Source organism: Prionailurus viverrinus, chromosome B1, assembly GCF_022837055.1.
Source record: "Prionailurus viverrinus isolate Anna chromosome B1, UM_Priviv_1.0, whole genome shotgun sequence".
Lineage (NCBI taxonomy): Eukaryota > Metazoa > Chordata > Mammalia > Carnivora > Felidae > Prionailurus > Prionailurus viverrinus.
The window spans coordinates 58,686,257-58,705,664 of record NC_062564.1 but is presented as its reverse complement, the minus strand read 5'-3'; the positions used below and the strand labels follow the sequence as shown (position 1 = coordinate 58,705,664).

Below are 19,408 nucleotides of genomic sequence, written 5' to 3'. Positions count from 1 at the left end.
TGCTTATGTGTTAACTGATATTTAAGGTAATAGCTGATAATAATTTAAGATGTCACCTATCTTAGGGGGGCTCTAAGTTTTAATGGAAAACTCTGAAAGAGTTCTCTACTCAAAGGAAGGAAGATTTAATGGTGCAATCACATTTGGTAATTTGATATCACATTCTGGAATAATGAAATCCTACATACCACCTATTTATAAGGAGAGTCTGGGTGTGGCCACCAGAAGTATAGGGAATATGGTGTATACCTACCATGAGGTACAGCAGATAGAGAGGAAGTACTTTGGGTTTGCTTCTTTCTTTTTTCCTGAAGACCTATTTGCTTTCTTGTGAGGATGTAAGGGATTTGGAGATGAGGTCCCTGAGGCATCTGAGCCTGGTTGTGTGATAGTCTAGGCTCTAGCATCCTATATTCTTTTATTTTCTTAAGGGAACAACAGGAAGGGTGACAAATGGATGGCTCCCATCATCAGAACATTAGAATGGAGAACCGTTACTCTACTTACTGTTCTCAAAGAGTTCATTTCTCAAATGAAAACTTGGAAAGCCACCTCCAAAATCCTGCTGGCATCTTACTCTCCCACAAAACTGTCATAAAGAAGAAAAATTTGGGTTTTGTAAAGCATTCCTTTTATAATGTGTAGCTGTCTTCTTGGTTACAATAGGTAATTTCTCCTAGGTTAGGAGTATAATGTTTATTGGGTTTAGCGTAAAATTCCTGGAATAGATAGAGAAAAAGTTTGAAATGTTAGGTTTTCTTTTCTTCCTTATTTGTTAGGAACAGCACCCAAAGGGCTTAGGAATAATGATGGTATTTCTCCTATCCTGTTTTTTGCAGACCCAAACAAATGGAGGCGCTGCAGAACCAATCTCTGTCCTTAGCTCCCAAGAACCTTAAACTATGTGTCATTCCCGAACAGTGCGTGAGGCAAAAAGCCATGTCTGTGGAAGGAAAGCAGGTCATAACAGAAGGGAGATCTACGTTGTGTCTGGGGCGAGTGGGAAAGACTAGTTATCAATGAGCAACTCCTTGTACTCCTACCCTGGACCCGATCAGAATATTCGAAACTGATACCTTGCCAGATGATCTGAGCCATATCATCCCAGCACTTTCGAGAAATATCTTTTTTTCACACAAGGGAGAATTAGCTACCTTTCTTTCACCCAATGGTGGTAAACGCATAAATAACTTCCCTTGGGATTTGCAGATAGGATCAATAGTTTGTTTCTTTTCCCCTTACTTGACATGAAGGTAAGTTTCTAAAACAATTTTATTCCTTACTGCTGACATCTTAGTATATGTTGCTTTCATCCTTCATTTTTCAGCATCATGAGTGAACACTCATTCTTTTGACATTGGTCAATCCAGTCTCAATTCCAACCCCAAGCAGTCTGCATTCCCAATCAATGTTTCTACATCATTTATTCAGCAGTGACCCAGAAACTGCTGTATTCTAAATTCAGCCTGTGCAAAGTTTTAGTCGTTTCTTTCCATGTAAAAGTTAAAATTTAAAAAACAGTGAATGGTAAGAAAAGATTAATTTAATATAAACCTAACACAGAGACAATACTGCTCATAGCTTTGCCATCTGGGGTTTTCGTAAATTAGATTTAGATTATCTTTTACAAACTGTAGTTCACCTTCAAAGAGGCCAAATGCTATTTCCTGTCAGTTTTCTTAATTACCTGTCAAGCATAATTCCCCCTTTCTGAGCCTAGAACTGATTACAGTGAGGGAGGCATAAGCCACAGCTGATCCTGCCATCATTTACTAGCAAAACAAAGTGGCTAAAATCAATGTATTGCTGCTGTCAGCCAAATTTTAGAATAAAATATTTAAGGGGCAACTGTTCTCTTCTTCAGAAAACTATACAGATGTAGAGGTTCCTTATTGTCTGGGGTTTCCAGATCCACCCCCCCCCCCCCACCCTCTGATTAAGAAATCCCTTACATATGAAAAAAACTCCCCCTGTCCGGATGCAAGGACTGGTGAGTCATGGAGCCCAGAGAAGCACAATAGTCCATTATTAGAGTTAGAATATGTAGGTGTTAAAAAGGATTGCAAAAAAACCCAGTCCTCACTTTCAGCCAGCCTACACATATCCTGGCTGTGAATCTCCATGGCACATTCAAGTTCTCGGAATGGTGCTCATTTTAGTCTTATGATTCAGAGTTTATGCATATTCTTTGAAATCCTATAGGGGTAGATGGTATACAAAAGCAGAAAGCAAGAGCTGAAAGAGCAAACATCTCCAGTGAAGGTAGAGGAAAGAGAGGAGAGAAGAAGAAATAATAGCATCTTGAGATTTTCCTCTTGTTGCTTTGTGGGTGGAGTGACATCTACTTCTGGTTCCATTTATTTCTCACTTTGAGGAGTGTCTGTGATTTTTCTCTGGGGGAGTGATAATATTGATTTGGGATATCTCCCTATATTGAATTATGCCAGCTTCTCCTTGAGAAGTTATGAATCATTCTGCATTGTGTGCTTCCATTCACCTACCCTTGAGAGAGAGGAGGAAAGAAGAAGAATATGCAGGTATTACAAATTGGACATATCCACACATGAATGTTCATGCTGTTACCTCTGATGGAATCCGACAGGTCTGTTCACTGACCTTCCCACTCCTCTTGTGCATCATGCCCCACCCTTGCCTCACTGGGAATGGTCTGTGAGCCACTCCTGTGTACAAATACCATTCACCCTTCCAAGTTCAGCTTAGGTCTCTATCGTCCACAGCGCCTTCCACCAACACTTCTGGACTCTTTTAAGTCATTATTGCACAGCTTCTGTATATGTTTCTTACTTGTTTTTATTTTCCACTTGGAATGTAAGCAATTCCAGGACCATATTGTTGATAAATGTCTTTTATAGTCACACAGCAGCAAGCACAGAGCACATTGTGGGCTCCTCAGTAAATACTGGTAGAAAATGTGAGTTGTAAAGAACACTTAGGGCTAGGAATTTACTTCCAGAAAGAAGAGAAGGGACAAGAAGGGATGCAGAAGGGGTGGGAAACTCAGCCTAAAGCCACCCAGCTGACCGTTTGCTTATGAAATACCTTCACCTGTTCTTGGAGAGAGTGGAATGTGTATTTGTTTTCCATATCCAACAGCTGAAGGATAAAAATGTCCCAGTTTAAATCTCTTTCTCAGGCATCAATCTGGTCTCTAACTGGGTTGCTTTTCTCTCAGGTTTAGTTCTCCAGGGAGTAGGCTGGGGGACACTTGTGCTCCTGGATCCAGGGAGTCCTGGTGGGGGAAGCACTGAGAAGGCAGTGTCTGTGTCAGCAGGGGGAGGATGGGGTCAGCGGCTCCCCCCTTCACCTTTTCCACCTCAACTCCCTCCAGGGATTTTAGAGACTGGGAAATTTTCCTTGATAATGTTTAGTTTCTGAAAGGATGTAAGAAAGAAACATTGGGGGCCAATGTCCAGAAAATACTTTGCCATCCTAGAGAAACTCTAGAAGGTGCTTGCCCTGGAAGGTGTAGCTATGACTGTGATTCTGAGTTAATCTTGCTCCATGAGGAAAAAAAAAAAATCAAGGCCCCAAATCTGTTGGGATAATGGCCATGAGCAATGTTATAAGCTAAAAGATATATTGATATAGACGTACACACACAAATATGATATGTACATATTTACATATACATGTATAATTGATATATGATATATCACACATATAGGCCTACAGGCAGTTGACAGGTAGGAGATGAGGCAATGAATTGATCAGTAACTTTGAGGTCTCTGGTATGTGACCTGCACTGTGCTGTGTCCTCTGAAGGATAAGTATAACAAAGCAAGCTGTCTAGAATGCCCTGCCCTTAAAATTAGTTTTTTAATAAAGAAAAAAGGCAAAATATAGCTTCATGGGAATATCTAATGGTTTTGGCTAGAGAAGTACCTCAAAGCAACACCAGTAAGAACAGAAGATGTAAACCACTGAGTCAGGGATGCACAAAGTCCTATGTTTGAATGGGGTCAGACCCTGCGCATGAGGAGGAATTAGTGGGTGACCTGAGAAGATTCTTCTTGCCCTCAAGTCGTCTCCCTAGTTGGTTTCATGACAGTTCCCCTGTTTTATCATTTGAAATTCCTGCTTTAGTTACTATCTCAGTTTCCATAACAAAAATAAAGCACTTACTACTGAAGCCCTCTGTTCCACTGTTTTCAGCCTTTTAAAGCCTATTTTCTCCTGGCGTGCACAAAGCATGCTCTCCTTTAAAGTTATTTCATATCTTAAAATAAACAAAATAGGGGCGCCTGGGTGGCTCTGTTGGTTAAGCCTCCGACTTCAGCTTACGTCATGATCTCATGGTTTGTGAGTTCAAGCTCCACATCAGGCTCTGTGCTGACAGCTCACAGCCTGGAGCCTGCTTTGGATTCTGTGTCTCCCTCTTTCTCTGCGCCTCCCCTGCTTGCTCTTTCTCTCTCTCTCTCTCTCACAAAAATAAACACTAAAAAAATAAACAAAGTAGTGTGACTAAAAATAAAGCAAATATTTTATTTTAATCACGTTTTCAAGCTACAAGGCCTTCTCACGCTTTCCTGATTGAGAATCACTACATAGATGCACATAGACTGTAATCTCGGTGTGGAGATGGACTTTTATCTTTTTCGCTGCTGTTTCCCCAGCTCCTAGGTGTATCCAGAGCACTATAGGGGCTCCATGATGAAGAAGATCAAGACACAAAATTGGTGGGGATGTTGTATTTACAGAGTAGCGGAAGCCATGGGGGTGTGTCTTGGAAAGTCCGTTCTAGTCTTCTTTAGTCAACTTGGGGTGGTGATTTCCAGGGAAGACTCAGAAGGCTGCCCTTAGCAGAAGAGGTACAGGCTCATAAATTTCCATAGGGGAGAAGGAAGGACAGCAGTAAAAAGCCACCGATGGCTATGTAGCTATAAGATTGTCATCAGGGAAACAGACTGTGAGTCCTAGGGCAGAGGCAGGTTCTGAGAAAGTGAGAGGGGAAATTGCCTCCTCTGGGGACGAGGTGAAGCAGGGACTGGTAGGTGGCTTTGGAGTGAAACAGATGATCTCACTGCTCCCAACTCCTCAGCTTCTTCTCATGTATTTATAGTAGGATCCAGGGTTCTTTCCATCAGCTGTACCTCCAGCCTCATCTCCTGTCCTGCTCCCTCTTGCTGATTGTTTAACCCCACATCTCTGCGATTGTTAACTCCGGCATGCTACACCCACCGCCACCCCCTCAGCCTTCAGTCACACTCTTCCCTCTGCTTGGAAGTCTGCTTCCCCTGAAAGAGGAAGGGGCCTTCATTCTGGCCTGCTTGGGCATTATCTTCTCTGAGAAGCCTTCCCAGGGCACCTCATCCAAAATGACGCCCCTTGTTCTGTCACTGTCCTCTCAATCTGCTTCATTTCCCTTTGTGATAATCCTCATTCCCTGACTACACAACTGGATCTAGATCTATTTGTATATACACACATACACACATATTTGTCTATTGTCTTTTTCCCCTACCTGAATGTAAGCTTCCTGCTATATTACCAGGTCCTAGAACAGTGCCTGGGTCATAGAAGTCATTTATCAAATATTTGTGGATTAAAGGGCTGAAGAGATAGGACTTTGAATCTAGGTCTTGTTATTTATTGGTTGTGTTATCTTGGGAAAATTACTCGACTTCTTTAGCCTGGCTTTTGTTATCTGTAAACCATGTGGATTACACCCATTTTACTAGATTATTGTCCAATTATAACATATACAAGCCCCTAGTACAAAGTCTGGTACATAGCAAATGCCCAATAAATGATGAATATTGTCAGCTTGGTTTAGGATTTTAAATAATCTGTGCTTTCCCATTTACAACTCAGAAGTGCTTTCTAGCTTGCATCCTGTTCTGTGACTTTTCTTGAACTAAGAGTGCAAAGTGGTGCTGAAGCTCCTGTTTAGAAGTATAATGTAAATGCCAATTTTAGTGAGATGGTCAAAGGGGAAAAAAATCACAAACTTTAGTTTTTCTTAAAAATGACATACCATCTTTTCCCAGTGGAGGAGAGATGTTTTGACCTTCTTCTTTATTGTTTCAGTTTATGGGAAGAACATATGAGTGACCGTATGTGTATGTGTCTTGTAAGCTCATTTCTAATCAGCCCCTGGGAATACTGGATCTGAGAAACACTTTGTCCTTCTGAGGAACAAAACCCTTCCCAGGTAAATGCCCTTGGAACATGTGTTTATTTGTTTTGATTCTTGGGTATATTGAGGGATGGCAACAGTCAGGAAGTATTAAAAAAAAAAGAAATCTAGCAATAGAATCAGCTCAGTCTTTGTCAGCGCATTTTTTCTAAAGAGACAGATGATACTTGAAAGTGTGGATGTGAAGACCTGGTTTATTTATTTAAGCCACTATGTATCTATTTAAACAAAAAGACCCATGAAGAAAATCTAATGGATGAGAAAAGCAGAATTTATTGCCACAAATATATTAGGATGTGCCAGATAAGATTAATATTTTCTTTCCAGAAAAATGTTTTCTATCATGCAGTGTTGCGTAGTTTGTGTTTGTTTATTTGAGAGTTTTTATCTTGGGACATTAGTCACAAGAGTTACTACTTTCTTTTACCATGAAAGATAAAAAGAAAATCTTGGAGATATGGTCATGGGAAAAATAAGGTAAAGAGGGGCTTGCTTGCTGTAGAAAACATTGCTTTATAAATAATTGATGTACAAAATTTCTTGAAACTGGAAAAATATTGTATATGGAATTTCTCGTTTTATGAAAAATCAGTGAGAACATTATTTGCTAAAAGGGAGCACAAAACTATAATGGTTTTCTGGCTTTGATGATTAAAATTTTTACTTATTTCACATAATTCTCACTTCTCAGATTATTTAATTTAACATTTATTGTCTTTTTTCCTCTACTTTCCTATCTCCCAAAAGATGGGATTGGCTTATCTTTTGTTTATGAAAACAATATCTGATGGAGTCCTGGATTGAAACTCAAGGTCTCACTGAACATCTAGCAATTAATTGTACTAGCTGTAATGTTGGTATATGGTCAATGGGGATGCTGATTAACTGAGTGACACTGGTACGCTTCTGTTCTTCTCCATGCTTCTCTTATTTATTCTATAGGAATAAGATTTTAGCTAATGAAATTATTCATTAAAAAGAATTTAAGTAGCCAAAAAAGAAGTAATGTTTATGCAGCATATTTCTGAAGAGATAATTCCTTGATTCTGTACTTGCTTTATGGAAAGAAGGACAAAAGAAAGACTTGGCAATTGGATTGTGTCCTGTAATATAAGGGCAGCTGTCAGGCTAACCCCTGGTGACCTCAGAAGATAAAAATGGGGTGCCAGCAACAATGATTCTTTCTGACAGAGGGCTTTAGCCCCCTCTTGTCCCTCACTCTGCTGACCCTTTGGAGCTGTGTCTGATTCTCAGAACCTCAGGCCCAGGTCCTGGGAGTTGTGGGATAGAGGAAGGTGGTATGATGTAATAATTTTCAATTTTTTAAAAAAATTTATTTAAAAGTTTTATTTTATTTTATTTTTTAATTTAAATTCAAGTTAGTTAACATACAGTGTAATAATGGTTTCAGGAGTAGAATTTAGTGATTCATCACTTACATACAACACCCAGTGCTCATCCCAACAAGTGCCCTCCTTAATGCTCATCACCCATTTAGCCCATCCCCCCACCCACCTCCCCTCCAGCAACCCTCAGTTTATTCTCTGTGTTTTAAAGTCTCTTGTGGTTTGCCTCCCTCTCAGTTTTTATCTTATATTATTTTTCCTTCCCTTCCCCTATGTTCATCTGTTTTGCTTCTTAAATTCCACATATGAGTGAAATCATATGATATTTGTCTTTCTCTGATTGACTTATTTCGCTTGGCATAATACACTCTAGGTCCATTCACATTGTTGCAAATGGCAAGATTTCATTCTTTTTGATGGCTGAGTAATATTCCATTGTGTGTGTGTGTGTGTGTGTGTGTGTGTGTGTGTGTGTGTGTATGTGTGTGTACTTACCCATTCATCAGTCGATGGACATTTGGGCTCTCTCCATAATAATTTTCAATTTTCAATACTGACTTTTGGTCTAGGGTAATCATTATTGTGGAAAGTAAAAGCAATTCTTGATTATGAAGTTAAAGGTAAATTAATAGCTGACATTTGCTCATATGTTTCTGTCTGACATCTGGAAACCAAGTGTTTATGCCCATGCAATGAACATCACTTTAAAAAAAATTTTTTTTTTCAACGTTTTATTTTATTTTTGGGACAGAGAGAGACAGAGCATGAACGGGGGAGGGGCAGAGAGAGAGGGAGACACAGAATCGGAAACAGGCTCCAGGCTCTGAGCCATCAGCCCAGAGCCCGACGCGGGGCTCGAACTCACGGACCGCGAGATCGTGACCTGGCTGAAGTCGGACGCTTAACCGACTGCGCCACCCAGGCGCCCCTAAAAAAATTTTTTTTAAACGTTTATTTATTTTTGAGAGACAGAGAAGGAGCAAGGGAGGGGCAGAGAGAGAGGGAGACACAGAATCCGGAAGCAGGCTCCAGGCTCTGAGCTGTCAGCACAGAGCCCAACGTGGGGCTTCAACTCACAAGGTCTGAGACCATGACCTGAGCCGAAGTTGGACGCATAACCAGCTGAGCCACCCAGGCACTCCACTTTTGATGCACACAAGTCACATGTTATGAGAATAAAATAAAAAGCAGGTAATTACTGAATGTAGTATTTTGGAGGTTTGATGACCATGGAAGATCATTTGGCACAATTTCTACAGTTGTTGCTTTGGTTTTGTCATTTTTATTTCTTGTCTGGATAACTGAGTTAGCTTTGCACTTGGACCTCTTCCTCAACAGCCACTCCCAGCTGTCCTCCATACTGCTGCTAGAGTGAACTTCTCAAAACACAAACTCGATGAAGTCACACTTTATTTAAAATTCTGCACTGGGTCCTTATCACTATTAGACTGAAGTCCAAAATTCCTTAACAAGGTGTTCACTGAAATCAGGTTTTTAAAAATTTGTTTGAATTTGAAAATTCTATTGGGAGGGTTACCAGCCAACAGACAGAGAGAGAGAGAGAGAGAGAGAGAGAGAGAGAGCACGCATATGTTTATTTTTGCCTTCTGGGGATGGAGGTTGGAATTTATCTTTGGGAGATTCCCTTTGTTTAGAGATACCATTCTGATAGTCACTTTTGGTTATGCAGAGTAATAGAAGTAGTAACAATGTAAATATTATTCTTGTGAATGGCTGAAACTGATGAGATATTCCAAGTGAAAGTGCTGCAGAGTGAGATATTATATGCCCTATTTAATAATATAATACTTACAATGAATATTTATGGAGCCATATCCTATGTGCCAGATACTCTTCTAGGCTTTTTCTGTATGTTGATTTAACATTCATACTAACTCTTTTACAATCCCTTACTATTGACAAAATAGATGCACAGAAAGGTTCAATAACATGCCCAAGGTCACATAGACAAGTAACTGGTAGAATTGGGATTTCAATCCAAGTAGTGTAATTTCAAAGCTCACATTCTAAAGCTCTATGCTCTGTAGCTTCCATTATGTTAGCAGGGCTAGGCTCCTGCAGAGTTTAAGACATTCTTCCCACCAGCAAATCTGGATATATGGTGGATTATTTTTCTAAACATTTGTGTATGGGAAGTAAGATCTTCAGCTAGATCATAAATGGAGAAATATGCTGTTTTAATCTCTTCAAGCCACTCTGGTGGAAAGACTATAAAAGTACAGTGCAGCCAGAACCAAGATGTCAATGTCCCATGTTGATATTACTTAAGAATGAATCACTCAGGGGCGCCTGAGTGGCTCAGTCGGGTAAACATGGGACTCATGATTTCAGCTCAGGTCATGGTCTCTTGGTTCACTGTCAGCATGGAGCCTGCTTGGGATTCTCTCTCTCTCTTTCCCCTCACTCTCTTTCTCCTCCCCCTCTGGTGTGTATTCTCTCTCTCTCAAAATAAATAAATAAATAAACATTAGAAAAGAAGAATGAATTGCTCAGATATTAGATATTGAGAACTATCCTGTGGATACTTCTTTTTATCTTATTTGATCCATCTTATTTTACACTTTTGAGAGTAAAAGGTGGTGTTTTATTTGGAGAGGTTGACTGTTCCTACTGTCAGTCATTCTGGGGAAGATAAACCAGATAGGCACTTGAGAAATTTTTTTTTGAAGGTGCTCACTGAATTGGACCTAGACTGATAATGTGGGGTTTTGTTGAAGTGGGGTATCCCTTAGGTAAAGATTGAACTATCCTGAGTACTCAGTAGGGATTTAAGGATTGGGTTGGGCCTCTGGGCTCTAAGATCAGTCCCTTCTATTAACAGTTGTAAATAAATCTGTTACACTTTCCCCTGAACATCCCAACCTTTCGTTAAAGTTTTGTTAAGGGTCATAATGAGGTATGGTGACTCTTTTCAAGACCAGAGAAGAATTGGCAAGGGCCCCATCTGTCAATCCTACCCTTTTCTTGTTCTCCATGTGGAACAATTAGATTTCTACCCAACATTGCACATTCTTTTAGGCCTCCATGATTGTCCACATGCTAGACTTGGAGGCTGTAATGGCAAATTTTGTGTATCAATTTGGCTAAGTCACAGTACCCAGGTATTTGGTCAAATGCCAGTCTAGATGTTGATGTAATGGTATTTTTTAAAATGATATTAATATTTAAATGAGTATACTTTGAGTAAAGCAGATGATTTTCATACCTTGAGTAAAGGCGGTGGACCTCATCTAATCAATTGAAGCCCTTAAGAGAAAAGACTAAGGTCCCAATAGGAAGAGGGAATTCTGCTTTCATATTGCTTCCAGACTGGAGCTGCAATACCAACTCTTCCCTGGGTCTCTAGTCTGCCAGCCTTCTCTGCAAATTCTGACCTGTCAACTTCCACAATCACGTGAGACAATTTCTTAAAATAAACCTCTCTGTATGTGTATATAGAGAGATTCTCTAGAGAATCCAGAGAACTCTGGAGAACTCTGAGTAACACAAAGTCCCTTTTGCCCATATCCCAATCCAGTTCTCTTTCTATTACACCTTGCTTCCAATAGCTGAAGCTTACAAATTATGAAAAGTGTAAAGAATCATGGCAGTGTTCATTACAATAGAACTAACAACTCAAAGAAATTATATTTTCAGATAGTCTTTCCTCATAAAGAGTACTTGGAGATGTGCCTCTAATGAAGTGATTTCAGAAGAATATTTAGGTTATCCTGCTAGCAACTCATTCCTAGGGGTTGTGGGGATGTGATTGTTTTGTTCTTTGGACATTTTTTAAATTAACATTCATTGATTACTTTTTATGTGCCAGGCATTGTTTAAGGTGATAGGGCTGCAACAATGAACAAGACACAAAAACTCATGCCTTTACAAATATTGAACTTTATTGGGGGAACAGACAATAAACAATATAAGTAAATAAAAGTATAATATGCCAATAATCAAGGAATCTTGTACATTTATGCATGTTGAGTGCAGAATAAGCATGCCACATCTAAGGGAGGGCCATGACATTGTACACATCATGGCTTTATATATTTATTTCTACAGTGTTCTGGCAGATGGAAATCCATGTCTTGGAGAGAGATTTTTTTTTTCTAATTTACACAAAGGTACTGTATGGGCTAGCGATATCCCTGTTAGTAAGAGTGAGCGTGTTATGAGGCTCCTCCAGACATTCAGGTGAGATTTGATGGTGGCATGAATTAGGAAGGTGGCGGTAGATGTGGTGAAAATCCTGAGGTCAAATTCTGTAAATAATGAAAGTAAAACCAAAAGGATTTGCTACACATTGGATGTGGGGTGTGAAGGAGGGGGTAGAGTTAAGATTGCCACCAGGGTTTTTGGTCTAAGCCTCTCAAAGAATTGAGCTGTCCTTAACTGGGGTGGGGACAACTTCAGGAGGAGTTGGTGTGGGGACAAAGACCAGCAGCTGGTCTTTGGACCTGTAAGGTTGGGATGTCTATTAGACACCATATGGAATGTTATATAGACAGTTGAATAGAATAGATGGATACAAGATAGGGCTGGAGTACAAGAAAGAGGCCCAGACTAAAGATACAAATTATGTTTTTATGAGAGCTACTGTGAATCATTATTTGCCTTTTATTTTTATTTATTTTTGTTTGTTTTTTTATTATTTGCCTTTCAATGGTGTATATGGCGTTAGTAAATATATGACTTCCACCGGACATTAGTAACAAGTTCCTTCCTACTTCACACTTCTCTACCTTTAAATATGAACTGAATAAATAACATTTGTTTTAGTTTGCAATTCTGCCCCTGAAAAGCTTGCCAAATACCTTGAACAAATTATTATTGGGAGTATCTGCTTTTATAAACTTGTGAAATTAAAACTGTTAACCTTAGAGAGAAGAGTAGATAGTCACTGAATTTTCCTATAGGGAATCTGAATTTGACCATATATGAAAACTCATTTGGAAGTATTTTATATGGCAAGAGTAAGAGTCACTGTGGTTAGTATGTGCCGTTATCAGTTACCACAAGAATCTCTCGAATACTAATTTTAGGAGCTTATAAAATTGGCCAAACAAGACTATATAACGCAAAAAAGCTGGGATGTTTTACAACACAAAGGAAATTGGCCATCTATGTCAGTAAAACAATTTGTGAGGAATGGAGGGCAATTTGTAGGAATCAGCTATAAATATGCATGCTGCCAAAACTCTTCACTATCCCCAAGTAGATTATCTATTTGCAGATTTTCTGCAGTTTCATGACCTGTGACTTGTGTTCATGGGCAGAAGAGAATTGTAGTCCTGGCACACACAAGTTGAGTATCTGTATGTATCAAAGTGCTTCCTAGAGGCCATTTTTATTGATTTCAGGACTGTTTATAGTTTTGAAATGTTTTCACCTCTGGCCCACTACCTTGCACAATCAAGTGCAGTTCGGAGAGCAGATCACTGCAGGCAACTTGATGTGTTCCAGAGTAACTAACTCCATGGAGGTCATACTTTCAGCTTAATAAGTAAGAAATCCAAACTAAATTTTTTGTAACAAAAGATATCCTGTTGGTTCTCATTTTGATAAATCCAAGTGTTCATACCTTGACATTATTAGTCTTTGATTTTTAAAAATATTTTTTTAATGTTTATTTATTTTTGAGATAGAGAGAGTGAGAAAGAGAGTGCAACCGGGGAGGGGTAGAGAGAGGGAGACACAAAATCCAAGGCAGATTCTAGAGACTGACGGGGGTGGGGGTGGGGGTGGGGTGGGGGGCTCAAACTCACGAACTGTGAGATCATGACCTGAGCCAAAGTCCGACACCTAACCAACTGAGCCACCCAGGTGCCCCTATTAGTCTTTGATTTTAAATGTCAGTTAATCTAATTGAAATTACAATACAATAGTTAAGTAGCCTTTTATAAATCCACAGTTTAAAAAATTCAATGGTTAAAGTGTAAAATTCAATGGTTTTTAATATATCAGAGGATTATGCAACTATCACAACTATTTAATCATCAAACATTTTTATCCCTCCTAAAAGAAACTCAATACCCACTAGCATTCACTCCCCATCTGCCTTCCTTCATCCCTAGGCCACCACTAATCTCCTTTTTGTTTCTATGAGTTTGTCTATTATGGGCATTTTATAGAAATGGAACCGTATTTTATGTGGTTTGTTGTCACTAGCTTTTATCAGTTAGTATAGTGCATTCAAGGTTCATCCATGTTGTAGCATTTCTCAGTACTTTATTTCATGGTAGTGACTAATTATAGTCCACTGCATGAATATACCACATTTTATTCATCTCTTCATCAGTTGAGGGACAATTGGGTTGTTTTTTATTTTTGGCTACTATGAGTAATATTACTATAAACATTTGTGTACAAGTTTTATGTGGTTGTGTATTTTCATTTCTTTTGGATATATACCTAGGAGTAGAAGTGCTGGATTATATGGTAACTCTAACTTTTTGAGGAACTGCCAAATTGTTTTCAAAAATGTAACTTGACTTTCAAAATGCTGCCTGTACTTCCATTCTCTGTTAGACTAAATTTTTTCATTAATTTATACATTTTCTAGGTATTGTTGTTACATGTATACACATACTTTGCAAAGTTGTCACCGTACTTGTGTCTTGAAAATATTGGAATGGCAAACTGCTATGTTTTCCCAGTCAAATGAATTTTTAGGGAACTCTTTCATTTTTCTGGATCTGCACAAAATGAATGCAGTTAAAAAATTTCCATTTGTGTTTAATTTTATTTACTTGCTTTTTGAATAGGTACTGGAGCCACATGGTTCAAAAACCTGGAGGTACAGTAAGATATGTGGCATATCGTCTCCCTCCTACCTCTGTGCTACAGACCTCTAGTTTCCCTCCCTGGAGGCAACAGTGTTATTTATTTCTTATGTAGCCTTCCAAGGAAGGCATTTTAATGCAATTTTAATCTGAAAAGAAGAAACTTAAAAATGAGTACATGGGAATATAAGAATTTTGTTCTAAACTTAGTTTGGTTAATGAAAGAACAGCATATGCCTCAGTGATGACTTTCTTTCAAGGTTGAATAGCAATAAAGAACTTACAAGTTTAATCATTGTCTTAAATAGCTTGAGGACATAATCAAAGCAGTCTACTTCTCCTTAACTTTGAGTTTTGCCCCAGGAACCAATCCTTGACCCATGACCTTCTGGTTATTATTTCACTTTGCCTACATTCCCAAGACTTACAGCCTGCTGATTTTATCAGCTCTAACTGCTCTAACTGCTTCAAATGCTTTACTTTATCAAAATCATTTTCAAAAATCTCCAAAGCTGACTCCTGCCAGACTCCGAAACCACATCTCATACCTTGCTCTTTTCTTGCTCACAAGTTCCAGGCGCAAACTTCTTTCAGTCCTTGAACAAGTAGGCTCTTTCCACCTGAGACTTTCCACCATCTACTTACAAGCCTTTCTCTTTGCGGGGAAGGTTTTCTTTTGCTACTCTGTGACTGACTCCTTTCTGCTCTTCAGATCTCAGCTTAAACATGGCCTTCTCTGACCATCTTAGCCGAAATTGACCTCTTCTTTTTTACTGTCCATTGCATTTGACAATTGATTTCATTAATAGTAATCATAGTGCTTGTTTATTTTCTACTTAATTGTCTGGAATCATCTATTCTAGAATAGTCTGCGGTCTAAAACAGGGTAGGCAAACTATAGTCCAACTCCTGCTTTTGTATGGCCCTGGAGCTAATAATTGCTTTGTATTTTTAAAACACTGTCTAATATTTTAAACAATGCAACAGAGACTTTGCATGGTCTGCAAACCTTAAATATTTACTGTCTGGACCTTTGCAGAAAAGTTTGCTCACTCTTGGTATAAAACAATGGGTTTCAAAATGACCTATGTACTTCCAAGAGTCTACAAGATAATCCAGTGGGTCTTAATTGTTTATTCTTTTGTTCTTTTGAAGTTATATATTATGTATGTTTTATAAAGTGCATAATTTTTGGTATAGTAGTATGTGCATGTAACTTATAAAGTAATATATATCTTTATATATTGGGGCTATTACTCAGAAATTTTTTCATGATGAGCTTATGTTACAAATTATAGAGACAGTTTACTAAAGTATATTATTTATGAGGACAGGAATCACATTCTCTCTTCCAATATTCCCATCATCCAAAACACAATATATTTTTTGAAAGAATCATGGCGGCAGACTTACCATTTATTGAGCACATATTAAATTCTAGGCATTAACTAAGCTCTTGGTATACAATATCTTCTCTGATGATCACAACTACCCCATGACCCAAGGCCTGTTACCCATATTTTACAAATAAGGAAATTGAAGCCCAGAGAGGCTGAACAACTTCCTGAAGATCTTAATTGCTAATAAAAGGTGGAAGTCAAGTTTAGCTGCCTGTCTGACTCTAAAGCCAGTGCTTTTCTCAAATTTCATCCCTTTGGATTCTTTGTCTTAGAATGTTGTCACATTTTCAAACCTTTGAGGCCTTGAATATTAGCCTAGAAGGATTAACCAAGTTTCCCACACAGTCAGTAGACATGAAGGGGCGTGTATATTTCTAGTAGGATAATCACCTTCAATGGTGTGTTGTAAGCTCTTTAAGTGAGAAATGGGGTATCTGAATTTAAGTATGATTCTGCAACTTACTAGATAATTCATTTAACTTCTATGAGCTGATTTTTCATCTATGAATTGGGGGCTTAATAATAATATTTACCCCAGAGGTAGTTTTAAGAATTAAATGCATGTGAAAATGGTTGCATATTAAGGTCTATAAAATAATTAGTCCTTCTTATTTAGTCATATAGGGGTATACTTTTTATACTATCATAGTTTTGACTATAAAATGTTTTCCTTGGGGCGCCTGGGTGGCGCAGTCGGTTAAGCGTCCGACTTCAACCAGGTCACGATCTCGCGGTCCGTGAGTTCGAGCCCCGTGTCGGGCTCTGGGCTGATGGCTCAGAGCCTGGAGCCTGTTTCGGATTCTGTGTCTCCCTCTCTCTCTGCCCCTCCCCCGTTCATGCTCTGTCTCTCTCTGTCCCAAAAATAAATAAACGTTGAAAAAAAAATTTAAAATGTTTTCCTTAACAAACCACCAGGGTAACTGTTCAAAGGAAGAGGTACCACTCTGGCATAGGAATGAATCAAAGTGTTGGTTAAGTTTGGCATTCCGTTTCTAGGCTTTTTATAAATCCAAATTTATTTGATCTAATCGAAAGTACACATGGCTGCTATCTGCGGTGCAAATTTAAAAGAGAAAACTGTAGTATTATTAATCAGCATCTCCTTTGCCCACATATTGGGACCTGGAAGAACATAAGGCTTTAATTGTCTCACTGATAAACATTAGAATTAAATTGGAAGTTATTTAATTTAGATTTTTTCCAGAGTGCTCCCATTTATCAGTTTTAAATTTAAAATTCTTCAAGATTTCTTTTTAAAAACCACAGCTCTTTCAGATAATTTTATATTAACTTATAAAATAAAACCCAAAGAATATACCACGTTTTTACTTCAAATAATCTCTTTCACACATTTTAAATACTGAGCTCCCAGGCCTTAAGCTAAATCTGAAATAAAAACTTTCAAAAGGAAAACGAATCACATCCAATCATTCTCACAGAGTTCTGAAAGGTTTGCCATGGACCCTTTATCTTCTGTGTCTTCTGGCTTTTCTTCCCCAAGGTCCTTTTGCAGTAGAAACAAGGACATATTTTTCTCTTAAATAACTGCTTTTGTCCTGCCTCTAGTTTTAGAGAATTGTGTAGAAACTCTCAATATGTGGATTATGTTTACCAAAGCTTGTAAATATATATAGATCTCTCTTTCCTCTAAATGGTTGTACCAATTATTGCCTGATGATCCGTTTAGCGATTAATCATGTTCTGCTTGTGACAGATTTTCTTTTTTGACTTAAACCATTATTTCATTGCTATTTAATTTTACATGAATCTGTCTTATTTTCTCTAATTGCATTTCAGAATCCTTAAAGACCAGATCCATTTGCTTATTTTTGAATTCCCACAATGTGGAGCAGAATACCTAACAATAGCATGCCGTTTGGTATCAGACCGGAACTGAGCTTTATTTATTTTTGGGGGGGAGGGGGGAAGGGAGGGAGGGAGGGAGAGAGAGAGGGAGAGAGAGAGAGAGAGAGAGAGAGAGAGAGAGAGAGAGAATGGAAACAGGATAGCAGGGGGAGGGGCAGAGGGAGAGAGAGAATCTTAAACAGGCTCCACACCCAATGTGGAGCCCCATCTCACTACCATGAGATCATGACCAGAGCCCAAACCAAGAGTTGGACACTTAACTGACTGAGCTGCCCAGGTGCCCCCTGCCACTCTTTTTTTTTTCTTTTTCTTGAACTGAACTTTAAACCCAGCTCTTTCTTTATTACTTATGTGGCTCTGGTCAATTCTGTTACTTTGATGAGCCAGTGTTGTCACCTGTAAATGGGAACGATAATACTACCTTGTGTGGTTATTAATAGGATTGAATTGTATGATTGTGTGATGGGCTAGGCTGCAAGACTGGATGCTCCAGGGCAGCCATCCATGTGGACTGTGGTGTGCATGGCACTGTCTGGTTAGAGGGCCTAATACATATTAGATACCCAACACATGCCAGTTATTATTGCTATCACTAAATCCCATCCACTAGATTTTTTTTTTTTAATTTTTTTTTTTCAACGTTTATTTATTTTTGGGACAGAGAGAGACAGAGCATGAACGGGGGAGGGGCAGAGAGAGAGGGAGACACAGAATCAGAAACAGGCTCCAGGCTCCGAGCCATCAGCCCAGAGCTTGACGCGGGGCTCGAACTCACGGACCGCGAGATCGTGACCTGGCTGAAGTCGGACGCTTAACCGACTGCGCCACCCAGGCGCCCCGCCATCCACTAGATTTTTAAAGTATAAAGAAGACAATGCCAGCAGACACAAAGTTGAGCTGTGTAAGTTGGCAGTGAAAGAGCTGCCTTTGTCTGGGCATTCAAGGCTTCATACAGATTTTAATTCTGTAGGGATAAATCAGCCGTTTTGTGAGGCTGCACTTACTGTTTCAGTAAGTTCCCTATAAATAATCAGTTCTATCTCTCTTTCATATGATATGAGATTGGGAGGTGGACAAGAAAGGAACTACTGAGTCAACCTGATCCTCTGACCATGATCTCTTGTCTAGTCTGTCTTCATAGGTTTGGTGATATTAGCCTGTGCTACTGAGGAAAGATGGACAAAGGCTTACAGTGAGGTTTGGAAACTTTCAGACATTTGGAATGTGATGACACTCAGATTCTTGATCCAGTTTATATGGCCAGCAATTGATTTTGTTCATCACAGCAAAGAGAATAAAATTTGGATGGGATTTAAGACCTGGTGAATGAAATATCTGAAACTACAGGTAGATTTTTAGTAAGTATTGAGGATATAATAGATATTGGTGTAAAGTCCTAAGGATAGTCTTTGTTTAGTTGAGGAAAAGGAAAGAAGGTGTCCTTGAATAATTCTTCAGAGTTGCAGAGTAAGTGACTTTGGTGGAGCAGGCAGAGGGGTTACATAGTATTAGATTAATGTCACATCAGTGCATCGTATGAAAGAAATTGTAATGCTATTAAGCAGTTGCTAAGAGAAAATTACAGGAAAATATTAACTGGTTAATAGAATCATAGGGTAATGGAGCTAAAGGCACTTCCAAAGATGATCTGGCCCAGCCTCTATCTTCAAGCCAGGGAATGTCTAAATCATATAAGACAAAAACGAAAACACAAACAAGCTCATCCTTATCCAACCTAAAATTTGGATGATTAATTTAGATTTGTATTTTCTTTGCCACAACCACAGACTGATGCTTGCAGTAATGGTGTCATGTAGGTGGATGACAAAAAGCAAGGCCAACTTTTCACCT

General features: G+C 38.9%; 1 long non-coding RNA gene across 2 annotated transcripts in view; it reads left to right on the top strand.

Annotated features, from left to right (window-relative positions):
• The window catches only part of LOC125163389 (uncharacterized), a 149,053-nt gene that overhangs the window by 54,032 nt on the left and 75,613 nt on the right, over positions 1 to 19,408 (top strand). For both annotated transcript variants that reach the window (XR_007151439.1, XR_007151440.1), the window contains exon 3: positions 6,049 to 6,172. This is a non-coding gene — a long non-coding RNA (uncharacterized LOC125163389). The remainder of the gene's footprint in view (positions 1 to 6,048; positions 6,173 to 19,408) is intronic.